The sequence below is a fragment of the Macrosteles quadrilineatus genome, unplaced genomic scaffold (assembly GCF_028750875.1).
Source record: "Macrosteles quadrilineatus isolate MER2022 unplaced genomic scaffold, UCM_ALF_1.0 Scaffold_6__1_contigs__length_79288215, whole genome shotgun sequence".
Taxonomy (NCBI): Eukaryota; Metazoa; Arthropoda; class Insecta; order Hemiptera; family Cicadellidae; genus Macrosteles; species Macrosteles quadrilineatus.
This window is the reverse complement of record NW_026542599.1, coordinates 36,409,596-36,433,332: the sequence shown is the minus strand read 5'-3', so window position 1 is coordinate 36,433,332 and position 23,737 is coordinate 36,409,596.

The window sequence follows — 23,737 nt, the reverse complement described above, 5'->3', positions numbered from 1 at the left end:
GGTAATTTGTAAAATAATTTTCTTCCATTGTAATTTTTTTTTTTTTGTAGAAAATAGTTGTAAATTTCTCAAATTATAATTTTTCACACATCATTTTTTAAGAATGTTTAAAACATTTTCTTTAAAAATTGTAATGTTTCAAAAATGTATATTGATTGAAAAATCATTTACTGGTAATTTTTAAATACTTTTTACAGGCTTGGCATGGTTTCAATTTAAAAATAATTCCTAATGCAGACTTTTGTAATTTAAATATTTTTTGCAAATTTAATCTTTGGATGAAGTTGAGCCCCATATAGTATATTGCATATCTAATGTTGGAAATAATTAATGAATGATATACAGTAAGTAATGCAACTTCACTATAGAAAATAGACAATCATCTTAGTATAAATACTATTTGGCAAAGTTTTTTACATTAGTGCTTAAGTTGTGAGTTGAAATTTAAATTTTAGTCTATAATAAATGCTAGGAATTTTATTGTTTCTACTTCTTCTATATGTTGATGATCAATTAAAATATTTATATTTACATTTATATTTATCAATTAAAATATTTAAGATTAAATCTTTTTGGTGATATCTCTGACTTCAATTCTATAAATTTTGTTTTATTTAAATTGATTTCTAAATGGTTTTCCACGAAGCATTGTGCTAGTTCATTTGCTTCTTCAAAACATTTAATTTTTAGTTCTTCTCTATATTTGCTGGCTGTCAATAAGGTCGTGTATACATTATAACTGTGTAAATATGTAGTTATTATAACATAATGTAACTTTAGTTCCTTTTAAGGTAACATTTTGATCCAGTACATCTGGAGTTAAAATTCACTAGTTATAGTTAATTAATAAACAAGTGAATTTTGACTTCAGTTGTACTTATAGAAACTTATTGGCCGGTACTTACGGTAGCCAATATTATTGAATTGAATTACGGGACGCCATTGAATTTCTTGTCATCTACCTATTGGATGTAATGATGATTGGAGTGGCCAATCGAAATCGATCACCACTTACCATCTTTTATATGTATTTACAGTCTTTAATATAAGCAGTTTAAGTGTAACTAACCTATTATAAGGGTTATTTGATGTATTTTTTTCTTCCAGGTGGTTTAATAACTCGTATGATGCTTATCAAGAAGTTATTTTCAAAATAGTCGTAGAACATGATATTAGTTGTTTTAAATCTATCTATATATTAATAGGCAAGCATGTTTCTTTAAAACCTTTTTTCTCAGCTCGTGTGCATCGCAGGAAAAATCTTCGCATACTGCTAGAAAGATATTTTTCTGTAGGTGTGCAGAATCTCTTTAAAAACTAAAATAGGCTCAGAAATAAGCACAAAAATGAATTTGAAATTTGAAAAAAATTAACATGGGGTTTATGGGTTTCCATGCTGGCGACGAAATAACAACGAAATATAAACAGAAAATCAAAACAAATTGAAGTCAATCAAAACATCCAATCACATGTTTTATTTACAGTATGGGGCGAAAATAGAGAAGTCTGTAAATTACAAATTTTTGGTCGAGTTTCGACCACTGGACGACCTCTAGTAAAAATTAAATGCCAGCAAATCAATACAAGGTCTATTAGGTTAGTCAAGTTAATCTAATACAAGAATATTCAATGAAATTAATCAAGTCCCTCTCGTTCATTTCCTGCCCTTTGAACTTGAGGTTCCATTGTCAAGCTGTAGTCAAACCTCAAACCCAGAACAGATTGCTTACTGTGTATACCTCAATTTCGGTAATTTGTATTTGATATTAATGATAGTAGCACAGCCCGTAACAGTACTATGCAATCTACGAGACAAATAGTCTACCACTTTTAATGCATTTTGATTAGTTTATATTACAAGGAAATACGTTTTTGTTGGTTCTTAGTTAAGATAAAATAAAAAGTTACCTGAAACATTTATTAGTGCTCTGTAATCACCTAAGGAATTACAGTGACCTGCTGGGTACATTTACGATTTCGTGGTAATGCATAGGCGTAATCTGATAAATTAATTTGGTTCTCCATCCAGCATCTTAGGATTGAATAAGTTTGGATGGAAAATCAACATGTTACATGTGTAATAACAAAATATGTTTGATCAATAAGTATGTTTGATGTTTGATCATTCAGTGGTTAATAAAATAGCTATTTGGTTGTAATGCTCACTTTGGCATAATGTCGTTCCCGGCTTGATTTTGATGAGGCCCGTTAGCTTTTTAATGGCACGATATTATACTCAAGCCCTTGATGTTAGACTCTCCTATTATCAAGTTTTTAATGAGTCCTTGATAGAGAATCACTTAGTATTTAAGGAAAAATCCATACACATCATCCACTAAGTTCGTGGCTTGTCCTTAAACTAATTTGTTACTTAAAGTACTTATTTAAAATAGGTTGCTACCCAAGTGGTTACATGATTGAGTGATGTACGTGAGTAGACATTTGTAAAAAAATATTTTATTGTTGGTCGGTCAAGGGAAACTTCAACAGAACTAGTGCTTTAATACGTATTTATTAAATAACGATTATCGTTTATTTTCTCTGTAAATACTTTTATTTGTAGAGATGTGAAAAGCTTAATAAACCACTGAACATTCGGAATTGAGTAAATATTATACGGAGAATAAAACAAAAAAAACCATTATTTGACATAACCGCAAAAAAAAAAACATATGAATACGCAACACCGTAGCCGGCTGATAAAGCAATACCTGATACACGTTAAACGTCATCGTTAGTGATATCAAGATAACGAGCCATGTTTGCCCTGAGCAGCGCAGTAAACCTGAGCAGTATGATAGTATCATCAACTCGTGTACATAAACGTCATCAGTGTCTGAAGTGATGCCGGGCTTGGAGCGGAAATCGAATCTTGGGTGTAGATATTCGAGGTAACATGTAAATTATATTTGGAATCTTTAATTAGTAAATTATTTATTTTTAAAACATAAAAGCGAACCCTTCCACTTAGAACACTGCTTCAAAAACTTTTTATCTACACAACCTTTCCAGCAATTTTAGAAACATGTTGGATTGAAATTTTAACACGTTATCAGTAGCTCTTATTATTAGCATGCTAATCAATCTTAATTAAATATGTAAATATTCAAATACTTAAAGGGTCTCGTAAATTTATTCTTTAGAAAAAAAGGTTAAGAAGCAAGGGCGTCTTATTTTGAAAGAACAAAAAACACGGTAAACACCCATGTTAAGGCTCTCAATTTTATCGACCAAAGTCCCTTACTTATAGTCTTCTTGAACATTTCAAAGTCATTGAGGGAATCCCTAGTCTCAGACGGAATGTGTAAAGTTTGTTGGCTTGGACGAGTTTGACGTTTGGTCTGCAAGGAAGTCACTAACGACCAAACTTAAACAGTTTAGAAATGATTCACTGACAAGGATCTTGCATCTTGAATAATTCAGACTATTGATCCAATGATTCGCCTCTTTTGAGTAGATTATTTTATCCATTCATTAGTATTCTGCATTTGCGATAGTAACGGAATGAATGTCGGAGCTGTATGAAAAATCATTGCAGTATCTTTAATATAGGTTGCTTTCATAAGTAATCACGACATTAACATATAGTATAACATAAAATATGTAATATGGTTGTTTGGGTTTTACGTTGTAGACCGTCCTGGGCAAAAAAGAAAATAAAAATAAACCAAATAGAATCGTATGTAAGCACTAAAATTTTAATTTTTTTCTCTCAATCCTTTAAACTCCTTAGGAATAAATATTTTTTTAACCTTAACACTAATACCGAAACCCCGGTCTGTCAGGCCCACGGGAATTTTCAAAAACGCATGTTGGCAACACTGTTTCCTTGGTAGATTCCATTCCCCCAATACCTTCCCCCCCCTTTTCCTCCCCTACCTATTGATATATCATTCGTTCATTTTGCATGGGTGCCGTGACCTTGACAGGTCGTCTGTTCATAACATGTTCGTCTCAGAAGCCCAACGTTAGTGTATTTTAAAGCGGGGTCTCACAGACCGAGGGTTTCGGTTTGTGTGTTTCTAAGCAAAGTCCTTATTTTTCAAATGGGGTCTCACAGACCAGGGGTTTCGGTTAACGTCAGCCTATGTGGGGTTTCGGTATTAGTGTTAATTCGATTAACATAAATTCGGGAACTAGTTCTACACACGACGCAGCACGGGCAGATGTTTTGTAATGACTAAACGTACAATAAGTTAGCAACTTAAACGGCCTACTAACGGTATGTAAAAATGTTTGTATTCTTCGCGATGATTCGAACTATACTAAACCTAAATATAATGATTAGCAAGTGACTGATTGCAATTAACTTTTATATTTAAAATTAATGTTTCATCTTAACTCCCTGTAAAAATAATTTGGAATGTTGTGCACCTGGATAAGACTAGCTTTACTTTTACTTTGTCCCCTGTACTTTTATAAAAGTATCGGAATACCTAATCATTTATTAACCTTAAATGAGAGACATTCACAGTTTTGCAGTCTCGAAATGACTCTTTGGACGGATAAAACAACAAACCGACACGTAAACTAGAAAAAATGCAAATAAACAGCTATTTATGTATCTGAACGGAGACGATTGTCCAGTCCATCGTAAAATAAATAAAAACTCTCACCACATCTATATATTAATAGGCAAGGATGTTTCTTAGTTTGTCTAGTTTGTATAAAACCTTTTTCTCAGCTTGTGTGCTTTGTAGGGAAAATCTACGCATATTAGAGAGATATTTTCCTGTAGACGTGCAGAATCCCTTTATAAGCTAAAATATACTCAATAATAAGCAGAAAAAAATGATTTTTAATTTTTTTTTTATCACATGGGCCTTATGGGTTGTCATGCTGGTGACGAAATAACAACGAAATACAAAACAAATTGAAGAAATGACAATCACATGTTTTATTTACAGCGTGGGGTGAAATTAAAGAAGTTTATGAATTAAATATTTTGTTTGAGCTTTCGACCACAAGACGACCTCTAGTTAATGACAAACGGCCTTCCTTACTTTCTCTTTCAGCTGATTGGATAGGAACTTTTTGATTAAACAATCTTTCGATGGAAAATACAGCTTTCAGAGGTTTTAAATACACTTCATTTATTAATGGTAAAATGATTCATTTACTAAAAATAATATGCCGAAGTTATTAGTTCCTAAAAGTTTGAGATATATCGTTTTAATTTTAATCTCAATAAATTACTTTGGTTTAGGTTTAATATTTTATAATGACTCTCATTTTACAACACTAAAAATCTACTTCCGCCCTAGAGGTAAAAAAACAATAATTCTTTACTTTTTTTTCTTATAAAGCCCAAAAATGTAAAACCCAAACACTTTACCAAGGAGATAAGTAATTTACCTTGTTAATAATATTTATTACCACTAAGGCTTATATTATTCTGCTTTGTCGATGAACTGAATATTAATAATACAAACGACATTTAATTTTCAGCAATTTTTTGTTTGTTTGTATTTTTGAATTTATTCTTCCTAGCAATTTATTTGGTCTTATTATAAATACATATATCAAATGTCTTGGCCTTGTAAAAATAATATAGTATGGATTTTAAACGTTTGATTTAAAACAAATATTTGGAAATGATGGTATTTTTTTATAGTGTGTAAAGGTGAGTTATGTAGAATAAATGAACAATTTAAATTCTATACAAACCTCCTGCTAGATTATGATGTTTATAATTATGTTAGTAAATTTAATTATACTGCTCAAGACTCTTTGATCTCACACAGTAATTAATACAACTACCATAAAAACAACTTAACCATAAAATTAAAAACATTAAAATTGCCTACCTTTATGGGGAATTCTAATTTGGTTAGGCTCATTGAAGCTAAATTGTACAGTATTTAAAAAAACTAATAAATAAAACCTTAAACATTTTCCAAAACATGAACGAAATTACCTTTCATTTAAATGAATATTATTTTTGTACTAAAGGACATACATTTGCAATAATAACAAACCAGTATTTGAAAATGCAATTAACAAAATAAGGTTTTTTCTACGTTGAGAACATAATATTGGAACCTAAATAACATTGTTTCTTATAGCAAGTGTCGTTTTCAAATACCCTTAATTTTATAATACCTCCAATCACATGTTATTGGAGAGGGAGCTGATCTAGTGGTGCGTGGGGCTTCAGAGTCCAAAGTGTCGGGTTCACATCCCTCCAATCACCACTGTAGATTTTATCAATTGGATATTGCCACGACCCTCTACGACTAGCCTGAAGTAATGTGTAAAACAATTACAGTTACGCTAGGCTACAACCTCGCGTCCCGGGATGTGGAATTAATAAGTATAAAAATACTGCATGTTATTGCAAACCTCTATAATAATTTAACTTCGAAAACAAGTCATAAATAATATCCTTAATAGACTTGATATCGAGGTTCTACATTTCAACTCAATCAATTTACTGAATAAATGGTTAACAAAACCCATTACTGAGAATACCAAATACTCCTCTTTACTGCAGGTTACATTCTACCTCAGAGTCAATTATACATTATTTGTTAATTTACAGTTGTAATCACAACGTTTTAACTGATAATTTACTATCTCAGATACGACTTTACATTGATGAACTTGTCAAAGGTCACTGAACAGACTATGAATGGTCAAGTTAATCCTTTGATTACAAAAAGTCCTTTTGACTTCCCATTTGTGATTGATCCTTAATCAAACAGTAGCAATGGATGTGATTGTACAAACCGTTCACAGAAATGCAGTCAAAGTGTGTTAAGCTAGGAATTGTATAGCTTTGATATACATGGATTACATGAGATCGGTAAAATATAATTAAACATTTGAGTCAACAAAAAAATAACTTAATTTATTCCATAAATTGTAATAAAAATATTATAAAATTTTTAAGCCATTGTATTACACGCATTTAGTAGGTAGAGAAATTAATCAATTCATAAAGATTTAATTACACAACAAAACATGGCACAATCAGTTTACATAACAAAACAATCAGTTGTTTCTAATATATTACACTATTCCCTCCCCATCGTCTACCACACCTTTCCTCTTCGCAGTTGATTTAATGTTCGCTTTTTTTGCACACCATCGCATATGACTTCATAAGGGTACAAACCATTATATTTGCCGATTGTTCCTGCTATCCAACCAGGGTTATTCTCATTCCTCACCCATACTCCATCCCCTTCACTGAAACTTCTTAAAGTTTCCTTTTTATTTGGATTTTGTTGTTCTCTCGAAATTATCAGCTCTATTTATTGTCTTAGGTTGGGTTTTGTGTTGTTCAACATTGTTGTCATTCTTTGGCCAAGAAACGACCTTGCAGGGGCATCCTGTGACTTTTTTGGGGCATTTCTGCAACTGGACAACACATTCAACAATGTCAATGAAGAACCGCTAATTCCCTGTTTTGTTGTTCTGTAACTTCTTTTCAATGCGCCTATTAGACGCTCCACTAGGCTTTAACTTCTAGGATGATAAAGATTAGTTCTTATATGACGAATTGAATGTATTTTGAAAACTCTTCAATTTTAGTAGAGACAAACTGTCACCCATTGCCAGTCACAACTTATTATAGTATCCCATATCTGCTCATCCACGATAACAATCTTTAAATTATAGCCATTGAAGTCCCCTTTCTCAAACCTTCAACTTCTGTCCACTAAGATAGCGTGTCAATCCCTACTAACCACATTAACCCTTCAACTGGTTCAGATAATACCAATTAACCCATTCAAGCAATAAAATACCAATCTAACAGTTATCACCATTGATTTTCCGCTGTTATAATTTTAAACTAGAGTTAGACGAGATGCTTATTGTTCATTATAATAAAGTCTATTCTTAAATTTAACCACTGCAGTTCCTAAAGGCTTGTATAACTTTGTACCTCATATTGAAAAAGGAACTTATATAAGTAAGAGAATAAGAGAGGAACCTGAAAATAAGTATTTTAAAATGGTTTATTCATCAACTGCTACGGTTCTCATTTCCACTTCAAAGGATCTTTAAAGTAATTATACGAAATCTCAATAATGAGCTGTATTGCTCCACAAAGGAATAAATTGGCATAAACTTAATGCTTGACAAATAATCCTTATGGACAACTTCCACTGGTGAAACAATTTTGTATATATGATTTTTTCCCCCAATTCCACTTAACTCATGGAAAAAGCTACAGTTAATTTTAAAATAAGTGGAAGTTAATATATTTTGAATCGACCTTTTTCTCTAAAATTTAATAAAGTGGTAGATTTTAATATGTGAAAGGTACATTTACAGATGCAATGCCCAGCGATGGACTGTTATTTACAAGATAGCGTCCGCTAATATCTACACCGAAAATTCAATTTCCGCTCCAAGCCCGTTATCACTTCAGACACTGATAACGTTTATGTACACAGATACTCCCGCACTACTCAGGTTTACTGCTTTTAAGGGCAAGCATTACTCAATATCTTTATCTCAGTGAAGTTATCTTTAACGTCGCTCAGTTATTGCTTATATCAGTTGGTTATGATATTGCATTTACAATATATCGTATTCGCTTCTCGTTAATTATTGCTTTATAGTACAGGTAAAATTATACAAAAAACCAGTGGAAAAGAAAAAAATTGGTCCTTTCATGAAACTTGCAGGAAGCGTAGTAATTACCATTAGGTATTGGAATCTGAATAGTCCCTAGTGATTGTGGAGGTGGAAGTACCATTTTATGGGGGTAGTGATTTTGAGAAATTTTTATTTATGGGATCCAAGCAAGTGGGGTGTCATTTTCTATCTTTCTTAGAATTAAGAATCGAAAAAGAACATAAAAAAACAATACAACCGACTGTTTAATAAAAAAGACTAATTTGCTAATGAAAAACTAAATATTAAAAACTAATAGAGGTAAAATAATCCAGTTAATTAATATCAATCACCTATTACAAAATTGATCATGAGTCTGTGTCACATGTTAAAGTTGTGAGGAAAATTAACCAAGAAACTGGTAGTTACACCTATTTTACCACCACGTGTCACATTGCTCATCAGCTACTGATGCATCATCACCTTCCATGGAATCGTTAGGGTCTCTAACTCGTTCTTCTACATCATCGTCTTGACTTGACACTGACAGCTTAGTAGTGGGGATGGGTAGCAGAAAAATATTTCAGTTCTGGCGGTGATCCTGCAACTTAGGTTGAAGATAATATACAAAAAACTTCCTTTGTATAAGACCAAGAATGTAAAACCGCCCAGATCCCAATTTTTAAGGACCTTGGTTGCCCGTAATGACGTGTATCAATATGGCGCTCGTAAGAGGATGCTGGGTCGCTATGAATTGGTTATTATACCAAAATACCTGAACCGATTTTAATGATATTTGGCATACAAGTGCTTGAATAAGATATCTGATCCCAGTTTGTCAATGGTCGAGTTTAACTAGGTCATTTCAAAATGGCGGCCGTTAATAATTTAAATAATTAAAAATTGTTTAATGTTTTTTTTTTACTCTCTCCAGAAATCTGCAGCAATCTTTCATTTTCCTTGCAATCCTAGGTTGTGATGCCGTCTCTGCATTTCATGGATTAGGCAAAATACCCCCACCGCAGCAAACTTGCAGATTAAGTGAGTTTCCATTTGCCTGGTTTGATTTTCAATTACATCTATTTCAATAACATTAAGTTTAATTATTACCTAGGTTTGCTGCTACGGAGAGGATAATAAAGTGTGTTTTTTTATAAAAATAGATAGTAATAGTTTAGGTCAAAGTAAATAAATTTGCCAATTGTTATATACTTCTAAATATAAGTACACGCCCAATGCAGTAAATAGTCCGTCTAAGATAAGGCTCTATGACCAGGTTTTAAATCGCCATAGTTAAGGAGAGCTGAGACCAAAAAACTACTATGGTACATATTTAGGTTCAAATCGGCGACCTTTTCCTTGTCAAACTGACACTAAAACTACTAATATATTTAAATTTAAATTTTGAATTAATTAACCACTCTGAACAGATTTTATTAATGATGCGACTTGCTCCAGTATGACTTAACAGAGGTGTTATCACATGTGTGCGTGTATATATAACACTAGTATTTATTGGATATTTCTTATACACATAACATAAAAGAAACACAAAAAAACACTAACAAACTCACAACAACAAAAAACTAACTACTAATCACTAACCACTAACAAAAAATCATTGTTGTGTATATTTTAATGATAGAAAAATATTTAACATTTCATGGAAATTAATCGTTAACTGAGTTTTTAAGGTTGTATATTTTTAGAAATAATCAATAACCACTATATTAAGGTTTTTTTGGGTATTGTATTAGTGGTAATTATAGACATTAAAAACGCATTATTGAGGCAAATTTACACTATTACACTACACTTCTTATATTAAGTATTTTATATTGTTTTCCAGTGGTGAAGTGAATAAGTTAAAATAATAATATAGAATAGGTCGGGATATAGAATATATAATCTTTACAAACATTAAAGTGGGCATTTAATTCCATGTTTCTAAACCTCACATAAACATACTACAGGAATAAGTAATTCCCATTGGGAAACAAAAATTAAAAATTAAAAAACACAGAAAAAGATAGATTTAGGTAATTAAGTTTTCAATTCAATCCTGATGGTACTATAATTAGCAGATTCACCTGTGAGCAGGTGTTGTTAATGTGAGGTCTTGATGACTGAACATTAGGCTTTGTTTTTGTTACTGACCACGTGTTGAGGCAATTAAATCGTCACCCATCATAAAGAACAGCTTTTGGTTCATCAGCAAACATTAGTTGAATAAATGTGTCTGTATAAATATATATCAAAAATATTTTATATACTATGCTAATGTATCGACTTATAACAATGATCTTGTAACAAATCAAATACAAATAAATAACTGTCATGGACTGTTGAACTGTACCACAATCCAAAATACCCCTACAACAGCTGCAAACCTGCAAACAATGCACATTTTCATTTGACGGATTGGATTTTTTTATATTCCCTTAAACATGTCAAATTTAATCTTTACTTTTCATATTATGATTATTAAAATTTTGAAGTTATTTAACTTATTAATTTCCTCCGTATCAAACAAGCTCTTTAAGATAAAACACGCACACAGAGTACTTTGTTATTAAAATACATCCAACTGTTTAAATAAATGTTAAGATTGTTAAACACATAAGTTTCCTAGAACCATACTCTTAAATGATACACCCATAGGGAGTTTGAAAACTCAACATTGTAAAAAAAATTAAATGTTACGTTTAGAAAATTCCTAAAGTCATTTTCTCCAGCCAAATATTGAGTAATTTTACAATTTTTTTTTTATTTTTAAAATCCTAACTGGAGTAAGAATTAGAGTACAATTGTTTTAACATTTTCTAAATCAACGACAAAAAATATGAATGTAAGTTGTAATGTTTATGTGTTATGTTTGTAGTGCAATATCACACTGTCCTAAGAAGTCTTTTATCTATTATCCATGGTTAAAACTATATTCATTAAGGATATCTGGAGTGTAAAGCTATTTGAAGGTAGTAACAGTTTTAGGTTATTTTGTTTTCAAAGAAGCAAGGCCATGTTTTTGCAGCCAAAGACACTCTCACCAATTCAGTAAATACAGAAAAATGATTTGAACCTTGATCGGTACTCTTGTTTTCTAGGAGTAGGCCGCAAAAATGACATTTTGGCGTCACAGACGGAATGACAGAATGGACAGACAGACTGACAAACAGACAGACAGACAGAAATTGAGATAAGGCTCGTTTCGGCTTTCTTAGGCTATGACACGTAAAAAAAACTGCATAATTCTAAGCAATGTAATGACAAAACTGAAATTTTATTTATATAGATTTATTGAGATCATATTCATTTGTTAAGAGCACACCAAACACTGTTTTAATACATAAACGTACACAATGAACTGATTTCATCAAGACTTACATGCTCACTTTGCCATTATACGTCAAGTTATTTCCAAGGCGACCAACAAAAGGGAAAGAGAGATAAAATGAACCTTGGAGTATTGAGTTGAAAAATCCTTTTAAAAGGACCATGCAAGGTTGTGTATTGTTTCGAAACGCCAACAAATGTTTAAAAGTATACTTGACTGATATATGAGATGTTTTCGTTCATAATAAACATTTTAAAAGCTTATATGAACAGCGTAGTTGACTATTTTTCCTAAGTATCATCATCGCAAAAATAAATAATGACATATGATATTGTTTAAAGCTAGATTCTTGATCATTACAAAATCAAGTTTTAATTTAGTATTTAGTACGAAAGTCGAATACTCCAGGTTAAACTTTGTTGTACAGTATTGTTTAAATTGTTAAAACAATTATTACTTAATGATACCTGAGTAGTGTATATAACAAATTTAATTTATTATATTCCAATATTATTTTGTCTGAATTTTTTGGTATAAAAATAAATAAAATTATTATTATGGAACGTTTAGCACAATCAAAACTTCTGAAGCTACTGACCTCGATTGGTCTATCCTACTTTTCTTTAGATACGTGTTAAGATACTTCCTGTCTCAACAAGAGCCGTGTCCGAGAAACAATCTTGCAATTTCCTCAACCTATTTCTTTACCGATTGTGGGGAATTTATGTTAATTAGAAAGCAATGTGGACTGTATTATAGTTATTTTGAAATTGAATACACTAACCTTTTCCTTTTAAACTGATGCGTAGACTGGGGGCCCCCTTTGATGAATCCTGAAATGCTATAATGTTGATAAGTTCACTTTTCCTCACTAAATGATGTTAAAAAGCACTTAAAAAATCTTTATCGTAAGTTATAAGCCAGCAGTAAATATTTATGTTGGTATAGAGGTTTATGATATTTAAAAATGTAGGAGAAAAGGCATGTTAAGTTCTCATAGAAACAGGACTTGCCCAAGAGTGTGCCACTACTCTACTGAAGGAAGGAGTTGGTCATGTGATACATATCAGTGACCAATCAGAGAGCTAGTCTTGAAACCATTGGGATTTGAAGATACTGATGCACTCTATGAGGAAAACATTTAACTATTTGAAATGGTATTTAAATGGAGATTATGGTGAAATCAGTTACATATTATATACATATTAATAGAGTGCATTAAAATTAAAAATTAATATAAGAATACTTAAAACAAAACATTATATATATTTGACAACCGATATTAAATCGACAATTCAACGTTTTTCTGTAGTGGATTATACAAGATGTCTCACCTGTTTAAAAGTACCTACAGTAGAAAAAATTTTTAAAAGTTTCATTGAAGATTGCAAGAAATTAACCAACGTGAAACACTAGTAGATATAATATGAAATAATTTCATAATTAATTATTATTAGCATGGGAAACAGTTGCATGATGTCACGCTTTATTAATGAAACACGTTGTTTGAAACCTTAGCGTACTATTCAAGTGCTTAGTCTAATCAAAAGGATAGACACTATACACTTGCTTTAGAAATTTTACTTCAAACAGCAATTGTGATGCTATTAAATTTCATGTGTTTCTGTGTAACAGTATGACATTGTTTGAAGGTGATTTTACAATAAATTGGTTATCATTCGTCAATAAAGGTTAACCGATTTTTTTAGAAGCACCATGTCAACAGTTGTTTGGCTGGCAAATGATCCCTAAATGACAGACTAAATTGCTTGAAAGAAAAAGATTGACACTACAATCAAGTGAAATTTTTGATACATTTAACATAACATTGATTGTTTAAAAAGTAACATGACCTTTTAATTTACAGCCATATCTATAAAAATATAAATAATTGGCTTATACTCACGTTTAATTATGAACAAAATGAATAGAAGCCCTGAGGTATCTTTACTAACTTATACCATTAATGTCACTACGTCACCCAGACTTCTTACACTACGGTAATAGGGAATTTAATAAGAACTACTGTTAACACTGTAAAACGTGGTAAATCTGCTAACGACCGAACGGGCCGGAGTTACTCAGGATGGAAGCTGGCTATAACCATAGATTAAAAGATACTCCTTTTATCTATGCTATAACTAAGGTCTCGAGGTGTCGGTTAACATGGACTCGTGGATTGGGGAAGTGGCGTGACCCGATCGACCAATAGCATGGGTTTATTCAAATATTATTAACTGGTAGTGGGAATGCAAATAGTTACAGTTCAACGTATACTTTTAGATGTTGCCAACATAGCCTTGTAAATGAATAGGTAGTAAAACATGTTATATTATGTATATAAATATATTACACATAATATTCATTGAAATCTTTTTTACAGATATTTTAATCTTCATACCTCTGGTATAACTTCACTTAAGTAGGAAATAAAATAAGTGTGTACACTTCTTATAATCTTTATTCAGTTCAAACGTGCATTAAACTGTACGGTTCTTAAAATGAAATTCACGTCAGAACTGTTCGTCAAAAAAAGGTGCAAGTAATTTGACAGTTTTTTCATCGTTAACAACATGTCATACAAAATTTCATTTTATTTTAAAAATTTGGTAAACTCTAATTACACATTTGGTTAGTTATTTGTTAATACTTAAGAAAAGGTATCGTATAATCTAACATCCACGTTTATCGTAGTATAATAACTTGTTATTGCAACTAGTGTAACTAACTATTTAACTGTCGGGTGCCTATGGAATGCAATCAAAGTAATACTGGTAAACAAAAGATTACGCAACTATTTCAGACAATTATTTGAAAAGTAGGAAATTTATGTTAAAGGTATTAAACATAATCCTCAAAAGATAAAACGTTTTCTGATAATCTTACAACATTTTTAGTAAAAACCACGGTTTTAATTCCAATGTTTAAGTACACTTACGCTTGTTTTTTTTAAATGTTAGTGGAAAGTGTAAAAACCGCTCCCCTTGTCCATGTAGGCAAAATAAGTGACAAAATAAACCACACAAACAACAGAAAGTCTGTAGGTGGTACAACACTCTAATGTATAAAGCTGCAGGAGGTACACAAAATACATCACATTGGAAGGGACTAATTTGACGTGTTTTGCATTTTAACATAGTGTTATAAAACTATTTTTTACTTAATGTCTTACCAATTTCTTTGAGTGAAAATTGTGTTAGCTAGTCGACTGTATTTATGTACTTTTAAAATAATTTATCGAGCGGAGCACCGCGAAGCTCTTAGACTACACTCCTGCTTTTGTTTTAAAAATACTCATCCTGAATGGCTGAAGGGATCTGCACGAATTTTTGATTATTTGAATAAAAATAAAACTTAATTTATTCCATAAATTGTAATAAAAATATTATAAAATTTGTAAGCCAATTTAATAAACGCATTTAATAAGTAGTGAAATTAATCAATTTATACAGATTTTATTACACAACAAAACATGGCACAATTAGTTTACATAACAAAATAAACATAAAACAATATGATCAGTTGTTTCTAATATATTACACTATTACCTCCCCATCGTCTACCGCACCTTCTCTCTTCGCAGTTGATGATAATGTTTGCTTTTTTTTTAGCACACCACCGCATAAGACTTCAAAAGGGTACAAACCATTGCATTTGCCGATTGTTTCTGCTATCAAACCAGGGTTATTCTCATTTCTCACCCATACTACTTCACTCCCTTCACTGAATGTTCTTAAAGTTTCCTTTTTATTTGGATTGTGTTGTTCTCTCGAAATTTTCAGCTCTATTTATTGTCTTAGGTTGGGTTTAATGTTGTTCAACATTGTTGGCATTCTTTGACCAAGAAATGACCTTGCAGGGGTGACTTTTGTGGGGTATTTCTGTAACTGGACAACACATTTAACAATGACAATGAAGAACCGCTAATTCCCTGTTTTGCTGTTCTGTTACGCCTTTTCAATACGCCTAGACGCTCCACTAGGCTTTACTTCTAGGATGATAGGGAGTAGTTCATAAATGACGAATTGAATGTCTTTTGAATACTCTTCAATTTTAGTAGAGACAAACTGTGGCCCATTGTCAGTCACAACTTATTATGGTATCCCATATCTGCTCATACACGATAACAATCTTTAAATTACGGCCATGAGCTGTATTGTTCCACAAAGGAATAAATTAGAATACAATTAATGTTTGACAAATAATCCTTATGGAAAACTTCCTCTTGTGAAACAATATTGTATATATGAAATGTTTTTCCCCAATTCCACTTAACTCATGGAAAAAGCCACGGTTAATTTTAAAATAAGTGGAAGTTAATATATTTTGAATCAACCTATTTTTCTCAATTTCAATAAAGTGGTAGATTTTAATATGTGAAAGGTACATTTACAGATGCAATGACCAGCGATGGACTGTTATTTACAAGATAGCGTCCGCTAATATATACACCGAAAATTCAATTTCCGCTCTGAGCCCGTTATCACTTCAGACACTGATAACGTTTATGTACACAGATACTCCCACACTACTCAGGTTTACTGCTGCTGAGGGCAAGCATTACTCAATATCGTTATCTCAGTGAAGTTATCTTTAATGTCTTTCAGTTATTGCTTATTTCAGTTGGTTATGGTATTACATGTACACTATATCATATTCGCGTCGCGTTTTATATGGTTTAATTTCTTTATAAGAACATTGAAAAATAGATCAAACTCTCATGGGGACTGATATTTTTTTAAGTCTCTATATATAAATTCGAATACTAGGAAAATAATTGACCATAAAGCTCTTATACTGAGCCACCAAAACCATTGATTTGGTTATAAATATCCATCCGTTCATAACAGTCCTTTTCAATTCAATAAGGAGAGCTACATTACTCGAACAAAACAAGGAAAATTTAGGAATAAATTTTTTTGTTTGCATACTTTTAAATATTTTATCCTGGTAAGTTTGACGCAAAACGAGAAAATTCTCTTTCTTGGTTCTACGATGAATGTTAGATCGCAAATTAGAGTTCAAAGAGCCAAAAATCAAATTAGTTTATTTCGGCCTTGCTAAGCATTAACATTGCTATGCGTCACATTTAGTACAGTAAGTGTAAGTTGGTTGGAAAGCGAGCTGTTCTAGTGGTAGAGCTTGAGGTTTTGGAGCCCATGGTCCTAGGTTGAATTCCTGCGAATCACCAGTGGATTTTATCTAAGTTATAATGCCTCACCCCTCTAGGACTAGTCTGAAGTAATGTGTAAAACCGTTCTGGACTAGAACCTAGCAGTCATCGATACAAAGGAGGGATGAAAATAGTTATTTGTGCAACTAGTGAGAAAAGTGAGCAATTGACTCACTCGAGAGAAATCCTTACTCACGAGCCGTAGGCGAGTGAGGAATTGTTTCTCGAGTGAGGCAATTGTACTTTGAACTCGAGTTGCACATTATAATTTTCCTACAGTTACCATAAAACCATAATTTGTTACCATAATTTGTGAAGAAACATAACCTATTTTTACACAGAAGTGAACTTTTAATATAACATTTAATGTGAAGTGACAAATACAACAGTACAACAGCTGACCAGCTGATTTACAGCCAGTGCTGCCAACGTATTTCGCGCGCATACGACGTTGACTGCATGTTACTACAAGACTATTTCGTGCCTTCATGCTGCAAATCTGGAGTGAGACAAAGTAATTAGAGTGAGAAAATGTTAACATTGAGTGAATCGGCCACTTTGCTTTCTCAAATCAGTGAGAGAACATGTACATTGTTAGGTAACTGTAGGAAAAGAAAAAAGTCTAAGTTGGTTAATATAAAAAATATATAACTAACACAATTTACAATAAGTTAGTTCTTTTAATACATATATTAAGTTAAATATAAGTACACGCCCAATGCAGTACATAGTCTGTCTAAGATAAGGCTCTATGGCCAGGTTTTAAATCGCCATAGTTGAGGAGAGCTGAGACCAAAAAACTACTATAGTACATATTTAGGTTCAAATCGGTGACCTTTTCCTTGTCAAACTGACACTAAAACTACTCATATATTTAAATTTTGATTTTGAATTGATTAATCACTTTAACATTAAAGTGGGCATTTAAATTCCATGTTTCCAAACCTCACATAAATATACTACAGCAATAAGTAATTCCCACTGGGAAACAAAAAATAAAAATTGAAAACACAGAAAAAGATAGATTTAGGTAATTAAGTTTTCAATTTAAACCTGATGGTACTATAATTAGCAGATTCACCTGTGAGCAGGTGTTGTTAATGTGAGGTCTTGATGACTGAACATTAGGCTTGGTTTTTGTTACTGACCACGTGTTGAGGCAATTAAATCGTCACCCATGATAAAGAACAGCTTTTGGTTCATCAGCAAACATTAGTTGAATAAATGTGTCTGTATAAATATATATAAAAATATTTTATATACTATGATAATGTATCGACTTGAAACAATGCTCTTGTTACAAATCAAATACAAATACATAACTCGCATGAACTGTTGCACTGTACCACAATCCAAAATACCCCTACAACAGCTGCAAACCTGCAAACAATGCACATTTTCATTTGACAGATTGGTTTTTTTTATATTCCCTTAAACGTGTCAAATTTATTCTCTACCTCTTCATGTTATGATTAGGCCTATTACAATTTTGAACTTATTTAACTTATTAATTTCCTCCGTATCAAACAAGCTCATTAAGATAAAACACGCACACAGAATACTTTGTTGTTAAAATACATCCATCTGTTTAATTAAATGTTAAGATTGTTAAACACATAAGTTTCCTAGAACCATACTCTTAAATGATACACCCATAGGGAGTTTGAAAACTCAACATTGTAAAAAAAAAATTAATGTTACGTTTAGAAAATGTCTAAAGTCATTTTGTTCAGCTAAATATTGAGTAATTTTGCACCTTTAAAATCCTAACTGGAGTAAGAATTAGAGTACAATTGTTTTAACATTTTCTAAATCAACGAGAAAAAATATGAATGTAAGTTTTTATGTTTATGTGTTATGTTTGTAGTGCAATATCACACTGTCCTAAGAATGTTGTTATCCATTATGCATGGTTAAACTACATTCATTAAGGATATCTGGAGTGTTAAGCTTTTTAAAGGTAGTAACAGTTTTAGGTTATTTTGTTTTCAAAGAAGCAAGACCATGTTTTTGCAGCCAAAGACCCACCAACCAATCCAGTAAATAAAGAAAAATGATTTGAACCTTGATCGGTACTCTTGTTTTCTAGATAACAACTCCTAGGAGTAGGCCGCATAAAATGACATTTTGGCGTCACAGACGGAATGACAGAATGGACAGACAAACAGACAGACAGACAAACAGACGGATAGACAGAAATTGAGATAAGACTCGTTTCGGCTTTCTTAGGCTGACACGTAAAAAAACTGCATAATTGTAAGCAATGTAATGACAAAACTGAAATTTTATTTATATGGATGATAAATGACTTACAAATGACTTACAAGACTTACAAGTTCACTTGCCATTATACGTCAAGTTATTTCCAAGGCAACCAACAAAAGGGAAAGAGAGCTAAAAACCCTTGGAGTATTGAGTTGAAAAATCCTTTTAAAAGGACCATGCAAGGTTGTGTATTGTTTCGAAACGCCAATAAATGTTGAAAAGTATCCTTGACTGATATATGAGATGTTTTCGTTCATAATAAACATTTTAAAAGCTTATATGAACAGCGTAGTAGACTATCTTTCCTAAGTATCATCATCGCAAAAATAGATAATGACATATGATATTGTTTAAAAGCTAGATTCTTGATCATTACGAAATAAAGTTTTAATTTAGTATGTAGTACGAAAGTCGAATACTCCAGGTTAAACTTCGTTGTACAGTATTGATTAAATTGTTAAAACAATTATTACTTAATGATACCTGAGTAGTGTATATAAACAATTTATTTAATTATATTCCTATATTATTTTGTCTGCATTTTTCGAAATTAAAATAAATAAAATTACTATTATAGAACGTTTAGCACAATCAAAACTTCTGAAGCTACTGACCTCAATTGGTCTATCCTACTTTTCTTTAGATACAGTACGTGTTAAGATACTTCCTGTCTCAACAAGTGCCGTGTCCGAGAAACAATCTTGCAATTTCTTCGACCTCTTTCTTTACCGATATTAAATCGACAGTCGAATGTTTTTCTGTAGTGATACAAGATGTCTCACCTGTTTAAAAATATTTCATTGAAGATTGCAAGAAAATTAACCAACGTGAAATATAAATGTTTAACGATAAGATTGAACGTTGAAGATTAACGTTGCTAGTAACACTAGTAGATTATTATTATTAGCATGGGAAACAGTTTCATAATGTCACACTTTATTAAGGAAACACCTTGTTTGAAACCTTGGCATACTATTCAAGTTCTTAGTCTAATCAAAAGGATAGCCACTATACAATTGCTTTAGAAATTTTACCTGAAACAGCAATTGCGATGCTATTTAATTTCATGTGTTTCTGTGTAACAGTATGACGTTGTTTGAAAGTGATTTTGCAATAAATTGGTTATCATTTGTCAATAAAGGTTAACCGATTCTTTTAGAAGCACGATGTCAACAGTTGTTTGGCTGACAAATGATCCCTAAATGACAGACTGCTTGATAAATTGCTTGAAAGAAATAGATTGACACTACAATTAAGTAAAATTTTTTATACATTTAACATAACAATGATTGTTTAAATAGTAACATAATAATGTAAGTTAAAGGTATATTTATAAAAACATAAATAATGGGTTTATACTAACGTTTAATTATAAACAAAACGAATGCAAACACCATTGAATGAGTTGTTTTACAGATATATGAATCTTGACAAATCATGCATAGCTTCACGTAAGTAGGAAATAAAATAAGTGTGTACACGTCTTATAATTTTTATTCAGTTCAAACGTGCATTAAACTGTACGGTTCTTGAAATGAAATTCACGTCAGAACTGTTCGTCAAAAAAGGTGCGAGTAATTTGACAGTTTTTCCATCGTTAACGTCATAAACAATTTCATTTTATTTTTAAAATTTGTTAAACTCTAATTACACATTTGGTTAGTTTTTTGTAAATACTTTAATAAAGGTATCGTATAATCTAACAACCACGTTTATCGTAGAGTAATAACTTGTTATTGCAACTAGTGTAACTAACTATTTAACTGTCGGGTAACTATGGAAAGCAATCAAAGTAATACTGGTAAACAAAAGATTACGCAATTTCAGACAATATTTTGAAAATTAGGAAATTAATTTTAAGGGTATTAAACATAATCCTCAAAAGATAAAACGTTTTCTGATAATCTTACAACAACTTTTAGTCAAGACCATGGTTTCAATTCCAATGTTTAAGTACACTAATGCCTTTCTCTGTTCAATGTTAGTGGAAGGTGTAAAAACCGCTCCCCTTGTCCATGTAGGCAAAATAAGTGACACAATAAAGCAAACAAACAACAGAAAGTCCGTAGGTGGCACAACACTCTAATGTATAAAGCTGCAGGAGGTACACAAAACACATCACATTGGAAGGAACTAATTTGACGTGTTTTACAGAAGATAATCCGCTGATAGATGAATAATAATCACCAGATCAATTGTTTATTTAGTTTTTTTCAATAATTAACCATTTAGTATTGTTTAACAATTGTTTATGGTTTTATGGTTATAATGAATAATCAATGCTTTCCTTTTATTTGAATAAATTCTATTTCGACAATAGTTCAATGCCCCATATAGCCCATAGGGAAATTCGCTGATAAAAATATGTATTTCCAAATAGACAAAGCGGTGCATTTTTGCAACCTTTCTTAAAATTCTTTTAAAAAACAATTACTGCCGACTTAATTTAAATTAAATTTGAGTTGTGTGTATTTTTTCTTGGACATACTTTATTTGTGGCTATGGTTAAACTGCAGATATGGTTAAGGTGGTTTGGTTGTAGCTTCAAGTTCCACAGCTATTGTATTGCACTTTTGATGTAACCAAATCCACCGAAGAAACTTTCCTGCCAATTCAAGACCAGGTTTACACTTGAGAGTATCTCAATATTCTCTATGGTAGACACAAAGTAGTCAACAACGAGGTTACTGATCCAATTCCAACCACACTAAATATACAGCTATCATAGCTTTGATCTTTTTATCTTCAACATTTCCTCAATTTTGCAATATTGAATAAAACTGCATATGCTACTATTCACATATGATCTTTGCGGTATTTCTTGAAGTAATATTTACCTAAATCTAATGTAAGCTTTGAAAAGATTGTTATAAATATGCTTAAGTATTTGTCTAAATCATTAAGTTATGTATAATTCCTAGTGTTTTCAAACCAAAACACTTGTTAAATATTTTTTGTTGTTCTAAGAGTACAACTGATAGCAATTTAAAGCGTTAAATCCAACCAAGTTTCCAATTTATGCAGTTAAGTCATGGTCAGTAATGCAGTTGATGTCCTAGGACCCTGAGTCCACCCCTCCTACAGTACTATTATTTGGCTAACACTGTCCGGTTTTACTTATGGATACCCAATCGTTTATACATAAACTTAGTATACAAATTGGGTTTTTAAATTATATTCCTGCTCAAACATTGAAGACCACCAGTTTCCAATGGCACTTATGACATATGAAATGAAATTAAAAAAGTGCTTTATTAGCACAAAAATAATCTGCATTACATATCAACCTATAACAAAACATAATCTTCTACATAACAAGAACAAAATAACTAAAAATAGCACTTTACAGCAATGGTCAATGGCCATAAGACCGTCTGCCGGGTTTACAAAATTTTCTTTTTTGATTTTCACTGAAATATTTCCTTTAAATTGTCACATTTATTTCCCTTACAAATAACATTAATTTGAATTAAAACTTAGGTTTGCTGCGACTGGGAAGGCAATAAGATATATTTTTTATGTTGATTGCTTAGTATGAAATAAACAAATTTACAAAACTCCAACCATCCATAAAAAGCAAACTACAATAGTTTACTTATTCTCCATAAGAATAACATAGAAATTTCAAATTATTATTTTTTAATTTAATTTAATTTATTTATTACTCTGACAAATAAACACCTAACAAGTTACCTGTTGTAACACTTTGGGTGAACCACCCTATATATGTATATTGGGTTTTCTCAATTTTATAATAAGCTATTTTAATAAGCTATTTATTTTGCTAGAGACACACTCTAACCTCACTACAGCAGCAAACCTAGGTACTTGTTAAATCTAATGTTATTTAAATAGATTTAAGTGAAAATACAACTAAGCAAATGGAAATTTACTTAAACTGCAAGTTTGCTGCGGCGAGAATATTTTTTATTGCATAACATCTACAATAGTTATTGAAAACGAGTTTTCTCTAGAGAAAATAATTACTTATACTTTTTATTAGACATGAGAATGATAAGTAATCATTCTTATATCTAAATTAGATAGCGTAGTCATTATTAGATAGGTCTTAAACAAATGTTTATCAACCAACGTTTATGTAAAATGTGAACAGTAATCTACATGAAATTACTAACATTTTTGAAGTATATTAAACGATTATCAAACCATAACGTTCTTGAACAAATGAATTAATACACCAACTCAAACCCAGCTGTATAATATTGATTTTAAGTCCAGAAACTTTTAATTAAACTTTTCTTTGCTTGAAACCCCGTTTTGGTGGTATTATAATTTGTGGGGAGATGGAGTGCTTATTTAGTAAATGTGAATATGTTAAATTTGGAAGAATTAAAATATGTTCAACGGATTTAGTTTATTTTCCTAAAATAATGCTA